This window comes from Aedes aegypti, chromosome 1 (genome assembly GCF_002204515.2).
Source record: "Aedes aegypti strain LVP_AGWG chromosome 1, AaegL5.0 Primary Assembly, whole genome shotgun sequence".
In the NCBI taxonomy this organism is placed as follows: Eukaryota; Metazoa; Arthropoda; class Insecta; order Diptera; family Culicidae; genus Aedes; species Aedes aegypti.
The window spans coordinates 168,374,571-168,392,301 of record NC_035107.1 but is presented as its reverse complement, the minus strand read 5'-3'; the positions used below and the strand labels follow the sequence as shown (position 1 = coordinate 168,392,301).

General features: G+C 38.5%; 1 protein-coding gene across 2 annotated transcripts in view; it reads right to left on the bottom strand.

The window, feature by feature from the left end:
* Nucleotides 1-17,731, bottom strand: part of LOC5566091 (sodium-independent sulfate anion transporter) — a 148,064-nt gene that overhangs the window by 22,613 nt on the left and 107,720 nt on the right. Inside the window, exon 1 of one of the 2 annotated variants that reach the window (XM_021853295.1) lies at nt 5,573-5,796. The exons of the other annotated variant lie outside the window; for it this stretch is intronic. The gene's annotated coding sequence lies outside the window, so the exon portion shown is untranslated. Of the gene's footprint in view, nt 1-5,572; nt 5,797-17,731 lie in introns of those variants that run through there. 2 annotated transcript variants of the gene reach the window in all.

Below are 17,731 nucleotides of genomic sequence, written 5' to 3'. Positions count from 1 at the left end.
AAATATTGTTTAATGAATAGTAGATTGCAAATCACTTTGTTACCTGAAGAATAACGAAGACGCCATTTCGTGATCCTCAATAGGGTCCTAGAATGTTTAATGAAATCTTGTTTTTATTTAATAACACGAAAGAGCATGTTCCTGCAACTCCCGCTAAAATAGTGGCTATATCATATTTAAACTCTAATTTTATAATGGTTAAAAATATGAGCAACTTTTGTTCATGTTTGACGTTCACTTTTTCGATAAAAGCACCACAGGAGTACAGTCACTCTATTCACTGTCTGGCGAATAGAAAATCCCAAGAACTGGCAACGTGATAATCTCACTAAAATCGCTGGCAACTAAACAAAATGCTTAAGCCTTCAAGTGACTTTCTTGCTTAAACAAAGAAAATATAATATGTTTCCTCGATTAACCAATGAGCTCCGATAGTTCTATACACCAGACTGTGAATTCATATACTCTATAGAGTTACTGTACACAAGGTTTGTAATTTTAACACTGGCGTTGTTCCTGTCTGACATTTCGGAAGGGAAACGGAAAACCAAACATAACCAGAATTGGAGTTTGGCTTGAACCAAGGTATGTCACAAAATCACAAAAAACAGTTAAAAAAATGTTTTTTTGTTTTACTTAAACCAACGAAAAACATTGAAAAATTTAGTAAAAATGTGTTTCTGACCTAAATTTAAGCGTTTGATACTAAAATTGGGAGGGCTTCAGGACGCTATTGTGTTCAACAACCAAAATCAACTAAAATACAACAAGAACACATCGAGATAAGGAAGATGCCGAGATATGGAGAGTGTAAATGTACTTATTTAGAATGAAGGGACCGACGAAATCATCGACATAGGGAGAGATATCGAGAAGAAGAACATCGAGCCTGTATAATAATGTATTCTAAGTTTGGAATAAATTTCGGTGGTCTAGGATGGTTTTTACATATTGACCATTTTCACTATGAACAATTAAAATTATCCATTACATTCTGTAATAAGGAATTCTTATGAGTTTGTAAACAAACGCAGCTGCTTAAGGTGATTTCCATGAACTGACCTTTTTTACCGATATTCCGGATTCTCCGAAGAATCAGATTGTTTACCATTGGAGTCAAATAGTCCTCAATACGTGTGTGCCTATCCCTTCACTGAAATTTTCGAAATTCGGTTGAAGTAGTGCTTTCGGTTATAAATTCGGTTGAAGTATCCTTCAAAGTTTCAAAAATATTAGTTTTAACTTTTTTAAAATTTAATTCAAAATTTAAGGTAAAATGGTATATGAATTATTAGGTTATAGTAACAAACATGAACATTTATGGTTAAGCACTGATTTGTAGAGAAATTTTATCGAATGCCTAATAAGTTATTTAAGTTGTTATTGAAAAATTGTAAAACATGTTATTGTCGAGTATTCTTTTGGAAAATATGTTTCGCTCGAAGATCTTGTAGGCATTCAGTACAATATTTGCAATAAAATCGTAAAAGTTACTTCGAAGAATTTTATATAAAACTAGTGGTCCCGGCAAACTTCGTTATGTCATCAAGTAGGCTGTTGAAAAATGACATGTCCTATCCCATCCAAAATGACAGATTAGTTTTATCTTGTTCTTTCGATTATTCCGGACTTTTCTAAACTTTTTATTCACACGATCACGTCGGAAACCTAGATGAATAAAACACTAAAAGAATTGTGCAAATCCGTTGACCCGTTCTCGAGCCATTTCGTGACGTACAAACACCATTCCATTTTTATTTATATAGATATCCACGAAAAAAAGGTTTTCTCCAAAAAACGACGAATAATTTTACGAGAAATTGACGGATTTCTTGTGAAATCTCAGCAAGAAGATTTAAAATCTTGCACTGCATTATATTTAGAGATACGTTTGGAACTTACCAAATATCTTAAAAGAACATGCAAATCATCATTTAGATGAGCCCACCTTCTTGATTGTGCATCGTTAAAATATTTCCAGAAAAAAATTACAAATCACCCAAATAACCACTAGCCTGCTTATTTGCCATATAGACCATATAGGACTATTATACGGCTAAAAAAGGGCAAGTTAGCTGTTAAACAGTCCTATATTGGCACGCAGGGCGAATCAAAGTGATATTTGGTTATTTGGATATGTCAAAACTACCATAGAAAATCCACCAGTATGCCACCAAGAACAGCTCTGTTAGCTCAGATATGAATTAATCAGTGCCAGTGCAATGATTCTAGTGGAAACATTTAAAAACCAAAAGAGCAAAACTCAAAGAATTTAAAAATGAGTCGAACAAGGAACTCTTAAAGATTTTTCAAAGATTGCACTAACACTTTGGATTTTGAAGAAATGCAAAGAGAATGCTGATCTGGAGAAAGAAACCCAATGAGCACCTCTTATTATCAGATCTTCATCAAGAGCTGCTTGGATGGCATTAAGAGAGAAGTGAATATGCCATTTAATGTCATTTATCAAAAATTGATGATTGTTACAGTTATATTAATAACTGTAGGATTTAAGCAATCTCAGATTTGTACTGTATCTAGTTCAACGGAATAAAGCAATCATTCCGCAGACTGAAGTAAATGTCTTTACATTTTGACGACAAAGAATTTTCATCAACACTTTTTGTTGCAGTGGCTTGAGAGGTCGTCACGGCACCCTAGAGGTCCGTTGTCCTTCGGTTGCCCTAAATGTTTTCTACAATGTTGGGTAAGCCTTATCAAGGTTCTAATATAAGTCATCATTCATTTCTTTGAGTTTATCGTTCGTTGGCGCTTATATGCTGAATTAGAAAAACGGTTGAACTCCACGTTCTGCTTGGTCGCCGCCATCCTAATTGATATGGAACTTGATTCAAGTGTTGTCGATGGGTTCCACCGTTCGAAATTCATGTACTTCGTTTTTTTCGCCAGCTTATTTCCTGGATAGTTCGTTTAGTAATAAATATCGCAGTTTTTTACATTAAATTCAACTATTGTGAACCAATTTCGGCTTCAAATGATTATCCATTCATCTTGAACGGTTAAATTATAACATCACTCAAGTAAACCTACTGTTTGTGAATCATGTTTATCTGCCAATTAGTATAGTATTGCAAAATGAAATCCACTTAACAGTTCAATCATACCTTTCACACTCGTTTATTTTACTTATCTCCCTGTTTGATCGACTGTTTACACATCCAAATGTGTTAAATTTCGAATACAAAAGAGCTAGAGATAATGTAAATTACCCAAATCAATGTTTGTATGCCACTGCTAATTGAAACTGCAGCTTTATTATGCAGAAAAGCTCAAACCAGTTTGATTCTAAGAAGCCTATGGGCTGTCATATTTTGAATACCGTAGGATAAAGATTTTTGATTTTTGGTAATGTAATTAAAAAAATATTGCACAGTGTAACAAAAACAATAATTTTGGAAAAATGTAGGAAAAAAATCTGTGGATTGAAAAAGCTCAAAATTTTAGTTTAAAATTCTTTGACAATGGCACTTGTATGAAGATCTAATTTTTATTATTTGAGATACCCAAATACATGTTGGCGGTGATATAATTACAAAATTTGCACTACCTTGGAAACAGATCAGACCACTTGATCAACCACGCTATAAACTTTAATTAGAAATTTTCTACATTTCATATCTCACAGTAAGAGCCGCGCGTATATTTATTTTTGTATTTGAATAATGCCTTCTGCAGGTCATTTTTCACATAATGTGAAATGTATAAAATGATCGATGGATTTAGATGGCATAAATGATTCATTGGCTATACTGACAGACATCTAATTCATTTTGAGATAATAAAAATACCATAAGTTAGGGATGTAGCCAGCTCGGTAGATTTTGTAGATAGTGAAGACCTCAACTCTGAAGTACTTCAAATACCCTAAATCAGCCCTGCAAAACCTTTTCGAAACCAAATTGTATGGCGACCACATTCAAGCGATCATATTTTAAAATTTACCAGAGCTAAAAAGTTTGTTTGGTGAAACTAAAGAAAATACATTTACTTCTAAGCATCTTTCTCTTACTCTTACTTTACTGCCCAGGATTCTTTGAGAATTGTGCTCCGATTACATAAGAATCTTTCTGAATCCTTTTATACAAGATTTTGCTACATTTAAAAAAACCCAGGCCATGTTTCTCACTGAATTCCAGCAGCGTTCATAAAAAATATTAAGTAAGATTCTGGAACAATTCTTTCTGAATATAAGACCGAATTATGTATCATTCTTATAAAATCCTAGACATCATTCTTGTAGAATCTCATAGCTTCATTGCAGATTCATAAATATCATAAACTTTAACTGTAAAAATTTCAGTTTCTAATTATTTCATATTTTCTTGGGTCTTAAATATTTCTAAAATATTTGCAAAAAGGAATTAATCATTTCACGAAAATAAATAATTTTCCAAAACTGAATGTTTTAAAAATATTATAATTGTCCCATGTTTATTTGGTTTCACATATGCAAAATGAATATGCACATTATATTTAAAATACTTAAGACAAAAATTTTCGTATCCAGAAACTAGCATGATATTGATGGATGAAGTTAACTGAAATTCATATTGATGATTATTGACTGGAATTCAGATTCAAATATTCTTGGATAAGGCTTTCTCAGTCAAGATTGCTACATAAAGAAAATATTCACATGATTCTCTAATGCTCAAGCCCGTTCTCAGACAAAGTACTGTTTAGGATAATTGGTAAATTTTAGTAGCTGATAGTATCATTTCATTTTGGCGATTAAATTGTACAAAACACAAATGTCACAATTAGTTTTTGATGACAATTGCAAAAACATTGTATTTTTGAAACATTATTCTTCGTGGATTTTTTTTAGTAATTTACAGTTTTTTGGTTAAGTTTGATTGGCAATACAAATTTTTGTATGGTTTATAGTTTTATCCAATGAAATTAAGAAGAGCTTGGTGATGAGTGCTACACTTTGATACTGTTTTCCGTTAGTTACAAAACATATCAAGAATAAAGAAAATTGCATTTTTTTACCAAAAACCGTGAAAACTCAAAAAGATATCATCGCAAAAAAAAATGTCAACCGAAAAAGGGTTTCTGCAAAAGTAAAAACGAACAATAACGAAAATTAGAAAAATCTAAAACAAAAAAATCATAAGACATAGAAAAAAAAAAAAGCATTGTCCAAAACGTAATAAGGTCAATTGAGGGAAGCAAAAACTGATATTTAGATCAGAAACACAAATTTGGATATCACAGGGTTGATTTAATATAGAACGAGACCACACCTTAAATTTCCAAGAGCACAATTCTGGAGAGCCAAACACCCATTGTTCGAATCATTTTCAGCGTAAGCTCAAGTTTACAAAAGCTCTAGAAGGTACTTCATCCTTCCCTCGATGGTTTCTTCAGCATATAGTAAAAGAGATTTCACTGTTACCTTTTTTGTGTAAATACAGACCTTCTTCATCTGGGTACAGTGTAATCATACATTTTTTATAGAACACTTAACCTTCTAAGTTTTCCATCATAAAACTGTGCTTAGATTATTAGTACATTTCGGTTATCTAAACAAATGTGAATAAGGTACCTTATTTGTTCACAGGATATGATATGATTTGTTTGTTAACTGCACTTTCACTGGTGTTCTTTTCGTGATACTTAATCAGCTTGAAACAATGTATAACTTCTTTGTTGGTCGAATCACTTCGCTAGTCCCCACGCCCACTTATTGGGATAACTAACAACTTTATTCCACCACGATCGAAATACGACTGCGCAAGCTGAGCCTTTTTTACCCCATTGATATCATAACAAACCCTCGCTCGGGTATCAAACAGTACTAACAACAGTGCCCTGCAACAACTACACTACGGGCAGCGTGGTTGATTCCTAACACCCGCAAGCGTGGCTATCATGCCGGTATGCTAAACAGTAGGCACAGAGCAAAGCTCCCTGTTTCCCACTAATGTGTAAATATAATTAGTAGGGCTCACTGTTCAACTGCACATTCAACTTTAACTCTAAGCACACTTCGAGTTACCAGTGCAGTGGTCAATCTTCAACCTGGTTGGGGGGATTCCGAGTCGAGGGTGATACGCATCGTCGTCTGTGGTTTTGCCTGTTCCGAATCACTTATTTATTACGACTGGCAAGTACATCGGAGGCAAAAAGTCACCCGGTTCCTGACTTACAACACGTTTCCACACGTGTTTTCTAAGCATGACAGAATTCCCGTCGATCACGTTTTGATAGTATGGCAGATCAAGAATGTATGGGAGTATGGAAAGATTATACAGAGCCGCGCTACTTCACATGTACATGTCGAATATTTTGGATTAAAAGTCTCCGTGGGGAATTTCAGGTCATAGATGAAATTATATACAGAGATAATTAACTTTTATGACTTATTTAGCGCCCACTGGAAAGCATCACAGATAACCATTCAATTTTATGATAATCGCTGTTGTTTTCTTGGATAAGGCTCTTAGAGAGGTACCGGATACAGCTAAATGCAGTACAATCTAAAACATTTCATGACTAGATAATGAACTAACATCTGAAATCAGCCTTTAAAATCCAGCAACAAAGATTATCCACCCAACTAAAGAGTCAACTTAAATTATTTTCATGTTATTTGTATTACAGTTTGGACAATTTTAAATCAACAACCATCCTTTTTAACTTTTGACAAAATTGTACGAAAAATGATTTCTGGAACTACGCTGCAGAAAGTATTGTCGAATATGTGGAACGGGGTGCAAGAATCGATTGGTTCAACAAGGAGAGCCAGGAGGTATTGGAGGAGAAGAATGCAGCGCGAGCTGTAATGCTGCAGCATGGTACGCGCCAAAACAGGAAGCGACACAGAATGAGGCGGAAACAGCAAACCCGCCTACTCCGGGACAAAAAGCGTCGCCGGGAAGAGGTAAAATGTCAAGAGATGGAGTTGCTGTACCGTTCTGAAGAAACGCGGAAATTCTATCAGAAGCTCAACGCAACCCGCAGAAGGCTTCGTGCTGCGATCTGAAATGTGCGGGGATGAGGATGGGAGCATCTTGACGGACGGACACGATGTAATTGAAGGGTGGAAGCAGCACTACTACGAATACCTGGATGGCGCAGAAAACACAGGCGCAGAAGGTGAGGACAGCGTCACAGTGGGAACCAACCAGCACAGCGGACAGTGAGAACCAACCAGCTCCCACGATGGGAGAAGGGATACCATTCAACAGCTCAAGGCCGCTGGCAAGAATGGTATGGGAGCCGAACTCATAAAGATTGGCCCGGAGTGATTGGCCGCTTGTATGCATCCGCTTATAGTCAGAATCTGGGAAACGGAACAGCTACCGGAGGAGTGGAAGCAGGGCGTTATATGGTCCATCTACAAAAAGAGCGACAAACTAAAGTGTGCCAATTATCGTGCAATCACTATCGCCGCGTGCAAAGTGCTATCCCAGATTATCTTCCATCGTCTATCATTTACAGCAAACGATCTCATGGGAAGTTATCAAGCAGGTTTCATCGACGGTCGCTAAACAACGGACGAAATCTTCTCCGTGTGGCAAATCCTCCAGAAATTCCGTGAGTACCAGGTCCCTACGCACCACCTGTTCATCAATTTCAAGGCGGCATACGACAGTATTGATCATGTAGAGCTATGGAAGATCATGGACGAGAACAGCTTTCCCGAAAAGCTCACAAGATTGATTAAATCAAGGATGGACGGTGTGCAAAACTGCGTAAAGGTTTTGGGCGAACACTCCACTTCTTTCGAATCCCGATCGAGACTACGACTTTCGTACCTGCTGTTCAACATTGCGATTGAAGGTGTCATGCGGAGAGCCGAACTTAACAGTCGAGGTACGATTTTCACGAGATCCGGACGATTTGTCTGCTTCGTGAATGACATGGATATTATTGGGAGAAAATATGAAACGGTGGCAGATTTGTTCACCCGCCTAAAACGCGAAACAACAAGAGTACAAAGTACATGTTAGTACGCGGAACTGAGCATGACAGGGCCCGTCTAGGAAGCAGTGTCACTATAGATGAGGATACTTTCGTGATGGTTGGCGAGTTCGTCTACCTCGGATCCTTACGGCTGACAACAACGTTAGTCTGGAAATATGAAAGCGCATCATCTGTGCAAGTCGTGCCTACTATGGGCTCCAGAAGAAACCACGGTCGAGAAAGATTCACCCCCGCACCTAATGCACGATGTACAAAACGCTCATAGGGCCGGTCGTCCTCTACGGGAATGATACGCGCACTATGCTCGAGGAGGACCTACAAGCTCTTGAAGTTTCGAACGCCAGGTCCTTAGGACGACCTTCGGCGGCGTGCCGGAGAACGGTGTGTGTCAGCAAAGGATGAATCACGAGCTCGCCCAAAACTACGCCAAACCCAGTATCTAGAAGGTGGCCAATGCTGGAAGGATACGCTGGGCAGGGCACATTGCAAGAATGGCGGACAACAGCCCTACATAGATGGTGTTCGCTTCGAACAAGAAGGTGTGGCGCTTTGCGAGCTAGGTAGATTCACCAGGTGCACCAGGACCTGGAGAGCGTGGGTCGCAGTCGAGGATGGAGAAAGGCGGCCATGAACCGAGTGAATTGGCGAAACATTGTTGGTGAGGTTTTATCAAGTTAATTGATGTATGATCAAATAAATCAAAAAAATAATGGTCTCGAAACTTTAACACATTACATCGTTGAAGCAAGAAGCTTAGCAATACCAATGTAAAATTCGAATCTGTGATTACATACTACGGTCTTAAACTACTGATATGTCTTAAAAACGTGGAAAGAAGGCAATTTCAACGTACTCGCGATCCTGCTGTGAACAATATATGGCAGGCTCTGCAAAAATAAATTAAAAGGCGTTTTACTCAAATCAGAAACAAAAATTTTGAAAATAAATTTCTCAGCTGTACCCTGGCTATAAACTCTTTTGGAAGTCATCTAAAATTTTGAAAAAAAAATTAAAAGCCAATTCCGGCATTGAAAGAGGAAGACAAAATATCAGGGCAAGGGGTGGTAAAGTGAACACCTTAAGGATACCATCTTGTTTCTGAGAAAAAACGAGGAATTTGTATAATTCTAACACACAGCATCAAAAATAAGGAGGTTATCTGAAGAAGCGACTCGAATTCAAACTAAAATAGATACATGTTCACATATTTTATCGATGCAAATGTTCATTTTACCTGCACTATGTTGGTAAAAAGATCAGCTGGTGCTGTTAAGATGAACATCATGCAAAAAACGTAAGCAAAACAAATATTTCGGAAAATTTTCATTGCATTTCTGAAAATATATCCATTAATGATTGTAACCCATTCAAAAAGCAATCTAAAAGTTTCAGATTTGACATCAGATCATAACGACATTCACCTCACTGAGTTTTTTTTATTTCTACGATTGACAGGAATGTCTATTATTTTCTTCTTCTTCTTCTTCTTATTCTTCTTTTTCTTCTTCTTCTTGGTATTAACGGCCCCACTAGGACAGGCCAGTAGTGTTTGATCCGTTGAATCTGCTGCATGCTCCTTTGAGGGCGAGCGACGGAATCTGGATCAATTGTGTCCGGCTCGTGTTTTTCGGGAAAAACGAAAACAAAGTGTGCGGGTGAAAATAGAATCGAAGTGTCAGTAGTGTTTGATCTGTTGAATCTGTTGCATGCTCCTTTGAGGGCGAGCGACGGAATCCGGATCAATTGTGTCCGGCTCGTGTTTTTCGGGAAAAAACGAAAACAAAGTGTGCGGGTGAAAAAAAAATCGACGCGTCAGTAGTGTTTGATCCGTTGAATCTGTTGCATGCTCCTTTGTTAGCGAGCGACGTAATTCGGATCGTGTCCGGTTCGCATAGTAACTGCACTATCGGTATCGATCATCTGTGTATAGGTTCACGTATTCATCTAAAATTATATATTTATCGTTTACCAAAACGAATCCTTTCCCATATCCAAACTCCCAGTGTTTTCTTGTGGAAGTGCAGAGGACTCCTCGGCTTCCATAAAGCAAATGACACGTCAACATTTCCCTACCATTCCCAAATTGACCTGCATTCGGACGCAGCTGGCGCCGGTATTGTTTGTTATAATAATGAGAGCACCAGTACTTACACATTGAAGATGCTACTGATCCTGAGTAGCATCTGTTGGTTCCCTGTGTAAGTACAGCTGTTCTTGCAATAACGGAGTAGCAACTGTGGGCGGTCATTCATGCTCATTCTCATGCATTAACGGCCCCACTGGGACAGAGCCGGCTACTAAGCATTGTGTTCTAAGAGCACTTTCACAGTTTTTAACTGAGAGCTTTGTTTGTAATAGTAGCCATTTTTCGCATTCGTAGATCGTGTGGCAGGTACGATGATATCCCAAGAAACATTTGCCTATTTTATAATCATTTATTAAACAATTTTTCACAACTACATACTGAATAGTTGCTTTATTATATTACTTTGCAGCTGCTACGCACACATTGTTCAAGCAAATCTGGCGAAATTATTAGGCTACTTATCATTTAGTGATTGTAGTAATCATGTATCGTAATGATGTTTATTAAGGTTGCACTTAGCCTAATAAGGACTGTTGATTTAACAACGCTAATTTAATAAGCAACATTATTGCAGTTTAATTCAGCATCATGTTTAACAAAATTTTAATTATTTCCATGTGAAGCCTTTGTTCAGGCGTTGTTCATACAAATTTGGAGCAGTTATAAAGCGTGTCATTGTATATTGACTTTGTTCTATAACTTCAAAATCGCTTTAAAAGCATTTATCTCAGCTTTCATTCAACTGCTACAAAATTAATTGAAAACAAATAAATGACCAAAAATCGCTTAACACTGTACTTCAAATGCAGTGTATACTTTTACCATGAATTAATAACCACTTTCAATAATTACCTGGACACTGGATTCAAACTCGAGACCTTCCCATCGTCAGCGCTATACCTTGCCATCTGCGCCATCCTTGAATTCATATATCAGCCTTCCAGTGCTCAATATAAACCTCTTGTAGCTGAATATTGATCATGCTTGAGCTTCTATTCAACAAAGTTTAATCAACATCCCGCCATCTTAGCCGTTCTGGTCCTGTTGTCGAGTATGGTAACAGGGTCTCCCAACCCTCTCACACGGGCAAGTATTCATCGTTTAGTAGCTCTTCTCCGCTTGATCAGTTCTCACGTTCTAGCGCTGTGGATCCCTCTGCCACCACGAGTAATCGCTTGTATAGTCAAATCGCTGCGACCATGAACTCCTCATATCTGGAGTCCGCCGACAATTATCTCATTTCCATCGACGGCCCTTCAATAGAAGCTCACGGCGCAACCCAGCTATTTTCACAACCAGGACGCACTGTGTACAGCTTTTTGGAAGCCCCTGATTCCTCTAGCGAAGTCGTGCCATCTCCCGCCATCGCTCAGCACAGTCGTCCTGGTCCTTTAGCTAGATGCGGATCAGGGGTCTTCCATCGCGCACTCACAGGCAAGTACATTCAAGCCTCTGTTCCTTCGTCGCCTGATGCGCCCTCAATTTTTAGTGTCAACGACGATATTTCAACTTCATCTGCTGCTGGACAACCAGAACGCATCGTAGAAAGCTTCATGGAAGCCCTCGATCCCTCCGCTACAGTCCTGCCTCTTGCTGCCCACGTTCATCACAGTCGTTCTGGTCCTGTAGTCGGTAACGGAGAGAGGGTCTTCCAACAACCCGACTCTGGCGAGTATTCACCTGTTTCAACATGCACTCATTCGACACCTGACGCACTATTGCATTCCAGAATAAGCGAACCTTCGGCAGCGACTTCGAAACTAGACATCGTTCTGTACTACCAAAATGTCGGCGGCATGAATACAAGTATCGACGATTATCGCTTAGCCGTCTCGGATGCCTGCTACGATATTATCGTCTTAACCGAGACTTGGCTTGACTCTAAAACGCTTTCTAATCAGGTATTCGGATCCGGTTACGAGGTATTTCGTTGCGATCGGAATCCAAACAATAGCTGCAAACGCACCGGAGGCGGTGTTCTTGTGGCGGTTCGCTCTGGACTGAGAGTGAAAGCTCTTGACAACGGCCTGTGGAGGTGCTTGGAACAAGTCTGGGTATCTATCCAGTTCGACGGTCGTACATTGTTTTTGTGCGCCTTGTACATTGCACCCGATCGGGTGCGCGACGTCGAACTTATAATGCTCACTGTCAATCTGTGTTCTCTATGATGGAGTCAGCATCCCCGACGGACGAAATAATCATTGTCGGTGACTTCAATCTTGCTGGTGTTTCGTGGAAACCGTCTCACAGCGGTTTCCTCTACCCGGACCCCGAGTGCTCGTCGTTCCATGCCTGTGCGATTAATCTGTTGGATAGCTACAGTGCCGCCACATTGACTCAAATCAATCACGTTGTCAATGAAAATAACCGTAGTCTGGATCTATGTTTCGTGAGTTTCCAAGAAAAAGCACCAATAATTTCCGAGGCTCCGTGCGCCTTAGTAAAAGATGTCGCTCATCATCCTGCGTTGATGATATCTATTGAAGGCTACCAGATATCCGAATTCGACGATCGCCCTGCCTCTGTTTCGTACAACTTTGTGAAAGCCGATCATCGTAGCATTGCAGATGTCCTGTCAAGTATCGATTGGGCAACTATTCTTGACCCCCGCGATGTTGAAGTCGCTGCAATTACTTTTTCAAATGTTCTCTCATATGTCATCGACAGGCATGTACCAAAGCGCATACATCTTCAAGACGCACATCCTCCCTGGCAAACAAAAGAGCTTCGCCAACTTAAGTCGCAGAAGAGAGCCGCTTTAAGGAAACTAACAAAGCATCGAACGCTTCCTCTAAGGGACGATTATGTGAGGATCAATAACGAATATAAAAGATTAAGTCGCTTATGTTACTCTCAGCACCAGCGAGATATAGAGCTTAAACTTAAAAATAAGCCCAAATCCTTCTGAAAATTTGTAAATGAACAACGTATGGAATCTGGCCTTCCGTCGTCTATGGAGCTGAACGGAGAAATCGCATCTACCACGCAAGAAATCTGTCAGCTGTTCGCTGAAAAATTTGCCAACGTTTTCAACGATGAGGGCATCACCGAGGACCAAGTAAGCCGCGCAGCCAGTTATGTTCCTCTGAATGGTGAATCGTTGAGTGCTATCGACGTACAATTCGACGCGATCACCAAGGCCACTTCAAAGCTCAAATCCTCAAATAATCCGGGGCCAGACGGTGTCCCCTCCGCACTCCTGAAAAAACACATCGACAACTTGCTAGTTCCTCTCCATCATCTTTTTCAAATGTCGCTTTCCAGTGGCACTTTTCCGTCCTGCTGGAAAACCGCATACATGTTCCCAGTACATAAAAAAGGAAGTAAACACGACGTGAATAACTACCGAGGAATTGCGGCGCTGTGTTCCGTCTCGAAACTTTTCGAGCTTGTCGTTATGGAACCTTTGCTCTCACACTGTCAGCAGTATCTCAGCCCCGACCAGCATGGTTTCACTGCGGGCCGGTCAACTACCACTAATTTACTGTGCCTCACATCCTACATCACTAATAGCATGACGGAACGTACGCAGACGGATGTCATATACACCGATCTCTCTGCTGCATTCGACAAGCTGGACCACGCTATCGCGATCGCAAAACTCGACAGACTTGGTGTCAGCGGCAATTTGTTATGTTGGTTCCGGACGTACCTCACCGGTCGTCAATTATTGGTTTCAATTGGCGATTTCAAAGCTAGTAGCTTTTCTGCTTCTTCTGGCATCCCACAAGGTAGCCATTTGGGTCCGTTGATCTTTCTGTTGTATTTCAACGATGTTCATCTGCTAATCAAAGGTCCTCGTTTGTCTTACGCCGACGACCTAAAAATGTTCCTACAGATCCGCTCTACAACCGACTGCCACTTTTTGCAACAACAGATTGACGCTTTCGCTAACTGGTGCTCTCTTAATAGGATGGTAGTTAACCCAGTCAAATGTTCAATTATAACGTTCTCACGACTGAAGCAGCCGACCCTATTCGCCTACAGTCTGTATGGGACGATTATCGAACGCGTTAACCACGTGAAAGATCTGGGTGTCATCATGGACTCACAATTGTCTTTCAGGCAGCATGTGTCGTACACCGTAGACAAGGCGTCCAGAACCCTTGGATTTATCTTCAGGATCGCCAAAAACTTCACGGACATCTACTGCCTAAAGTCGCTTTATTGCTCCCTCGTTCGTTCCACTCTGGAATATTGTTCTGCAGTCTGGTGTCCTGCATACAATAACAGCGCCGAGCGAATCGAGTCGGTTCAACGCCGCTTTCTACGTTTTGCGCTTCGCAAACTACCGTGGACGAATCCGTTCCGCCTACCTAGTTACGAGAGCAGATGCCAACTAATAGATCTCGAGCTACTCCGCACGCGAAGAGACACAATCAGAGCTTTGACGATCGCCGATACGCTTCAGGGACGAATAGACTGCGCATCAATCCTCGAACAAATCGACTTGAATGCTCGACCACGACTGCTCCGCAATAGTTCGCTCCTAAGGCTTCCTCTCCGACGGACGAACTACAGTACTAACGGTGGGATCAACGGATTACTGAAACTTTTCAACCGAGTCGCATCTATCTTCGACTTTCATCTCACTCGTGAGTTCTTACGTCGAAGATTTTCATCCTTTTTTGCTGGACGAAACAACTGACAACGGCTTTGAATGTGCTTTAGATTAAGTTTTAGCTCTTGACTTCCATATGTGTTATTTGTAGATTTGACCTTTCTTGTCTCGATTTGTATGTACCAACATCATTGGGGCCTCACTTTGCCTGTTGATGTAACAAATAAACAAATAAACACGTGCTATGCTGATCAACAACTGAACAAGCGCATTACTTCTGCTGCTGTTCAGTACTGATGCAAGCTGAATTCAGTCGGCTATTTATAGCGCACAGTGAGAAAATTTATGACAAAGCTGGTCAAAAATAAAGTTTATTCACAAAGTAAAAACAGTTTGAAACTATTAATTGAATTTCATAATAAGTTTTAACTTGTTAAAACTTTAATTTAATTGATCATCTAAGTATACTGAAACTCGATAATTTCATATATTATATTTTTCATTAGGTTAATATTTTAATCATCTGTCGTATTTTTACTATTTATTAAGCATGATAGAAATATAGAATATATTTCAATCATTTGTATGTTAAACGTGCTCTTTTTGTTTTTCAAAATCCTACATCAGAAGACTGATTCAAAATATTTTCTAAACATAATTCATAATTCAATTCAATTGTATTGAAAAATGATTGTAACCAATATGTTTTTATATATTAGTAAGTTAGTGACGAATTCGCCAAAGGCGAAAAGCCACTCAAATGAAGATAAATAATAATAATATTAGTAAATTGAACATTGCAATACATTATGAATACAACGCAATTTTTAGATATTTTGTCCACTTTTCGTAAATTTGGCTATGGTGTGACCTCTTTTGTAAGGCTTATTTGTTGCTGAATAATGTGTTTATTAATCGTTATTTTGGCCTTCTTTGGATTAACTGCTCGGATGATATATCTTTGTTGAATTGGGATTTTATAAAATACCTATTCAGCTTTTAATCATGTTCATGTTAAGCATGGAAACAGCTGAAGTACGAAGCAACCAAAACGTTAGTTCGTCTCCTGTACATCTGTTTACACAAATATATTTGTTTGGTGGAATATTGGCTCTTTAATAGAATGAAAAATTACTTGTTCAACTCATTAGTAAAACAATCTTGATAAGTCGACAGAGATGCTTTGGAAAGGTTTAATAAGTGTTGATTCTACTATTATTCATTCCAGTGAAAAATGGTGAACATTGACATAAATTTGGTTCTAAATAGCATCGTCTCAGCTCTTTCAAGGGCATTTTTTCAGCTGTCACCATTATTCAACAATTATCAAATATGTATGTTTATTTGTGACTCTGAACTGTTAGTTGGGTAACTTTCATGTAATTAATGTTTAATTATTATTTATACTGCAATTATCATTGAAAATGTTATGATTAGTAACTATTTCCGATGTCAATAACGTCGCAGATGATGATCACTACATTTGGAAAATTTAAATTATGATCTTTTTTATACAATGTGATTCGAACTTTACCGTCGTTGATCCACATGTCGCCTACATGTCTGAGATTTGATTGAGAAAACATTTGAAACATTTGAAAATAACATAAAAAGACATAATATGTTTTGCTTGAATAAAAGCATACTCATATACTGTTGTTCACATTGTTTATAAGTTTTACTAATCATGCTGGTCAACATTTTAAATATAAGACACTGAAACTTTTGTAGATTTTTTGTTAATCAAATGTTCAATATTCTACTTAAACGATGGCTACAACCTATAGAAGCTTTTAATCAGTCAATTGTTAAACTTCTTATGTGTTGTAGAACAAAAGCTACTATATTTGCATTTCCGGAGGTTTATTCAGCTCTTACTCAAAACACAAACTTAAAGTGAAATAACAGCTTTTTTATAAGCGGAAATTAATTTTATTCAATTAATGATTCAACTAAAAATTTGTTCAGCAATGGTTACTGCAATGCGGCTTGTATTAAACACGTAAGTATCTTAAAAGCTACCAATTGTTCCTTGGGTACTCTATGCCCAGGGAAGTCGAGGAAATTTCCATTACGAAAAGTTCTTGTACTGACCATGAATCGAACCTAGACACCTTCAGCATGGTTCTGCTTTGTAGCCGTGGACTCTAACCCCTCGGCTAAGGAAGGCCACACATATCTCGATCTCAAATTCAGAGACATTCATAAACTTTAATTATGTTGTAGAAAATCAAGAAAAAAGGGGTATCTTTGGCAAAGAAAGCTCTCAGTTAATAACGGTGGAAGTAAGCTGAGAAACTCTCTGCCCAAGTGGGATGTTATGCCAAGAAAAAGATGAAGATGAAGAACAAGCAAAAATCATTGATCATCGTTTCAGATTTGTCAATTTTATGGAAGGAATATAAAATCAGCTATAAAATAATTGAACCATTCATCCAGCTTTTATTTTTCAATCTTCTAATTACATCGTGTGGTTGTATTCTAATTGAATAAGCACACCTCAAATAAAACTGCGATTGAGTGACTACTGATCCCGATCGGATACAAAAAATATGAATAATATCGAGCCATGCACAATAACAGCGCATGAACGACCAGCCATAAGTAGGTATTGCTGCTAAAACAAAAACAGTCGATAGTATCACAGCACAGGAATAGGTTGTTAAGTCATAGACAATGGAGATTGTGCTGATGAACGGTGAAATGTGCAGTGAAACGATGCGATAAAATGGATAACCTTCTAGTTTGCGATGTTTATATGCACTTTTTCTATAGTCAAGAAAATTTGATTTACTATGTGAATTTTCATAGTTGGAGTTATGTTTCGTAGAGCAATAAGCTGTTCCATAAGAATTACATCAATGACATTTTTGATTTATGGAGAGGAAATTTACCCCAACATTGGTCTAATTACCCGAGCAGAAGAAAATAACTACTGAATACCAAATTGAGGTATTCAATACCAGATAATTTCCAATACTTACAACCTGAATGAGGTATGAATGAGCCCTGCATAAGAGGTAAAATACCTCAAATAATACCTTATGTATATTCTACAAATACCAAGCTGATAACTAGATCAGGTATTATAATACCTAAATAATACTTGATGGATTTTCATATAAAAG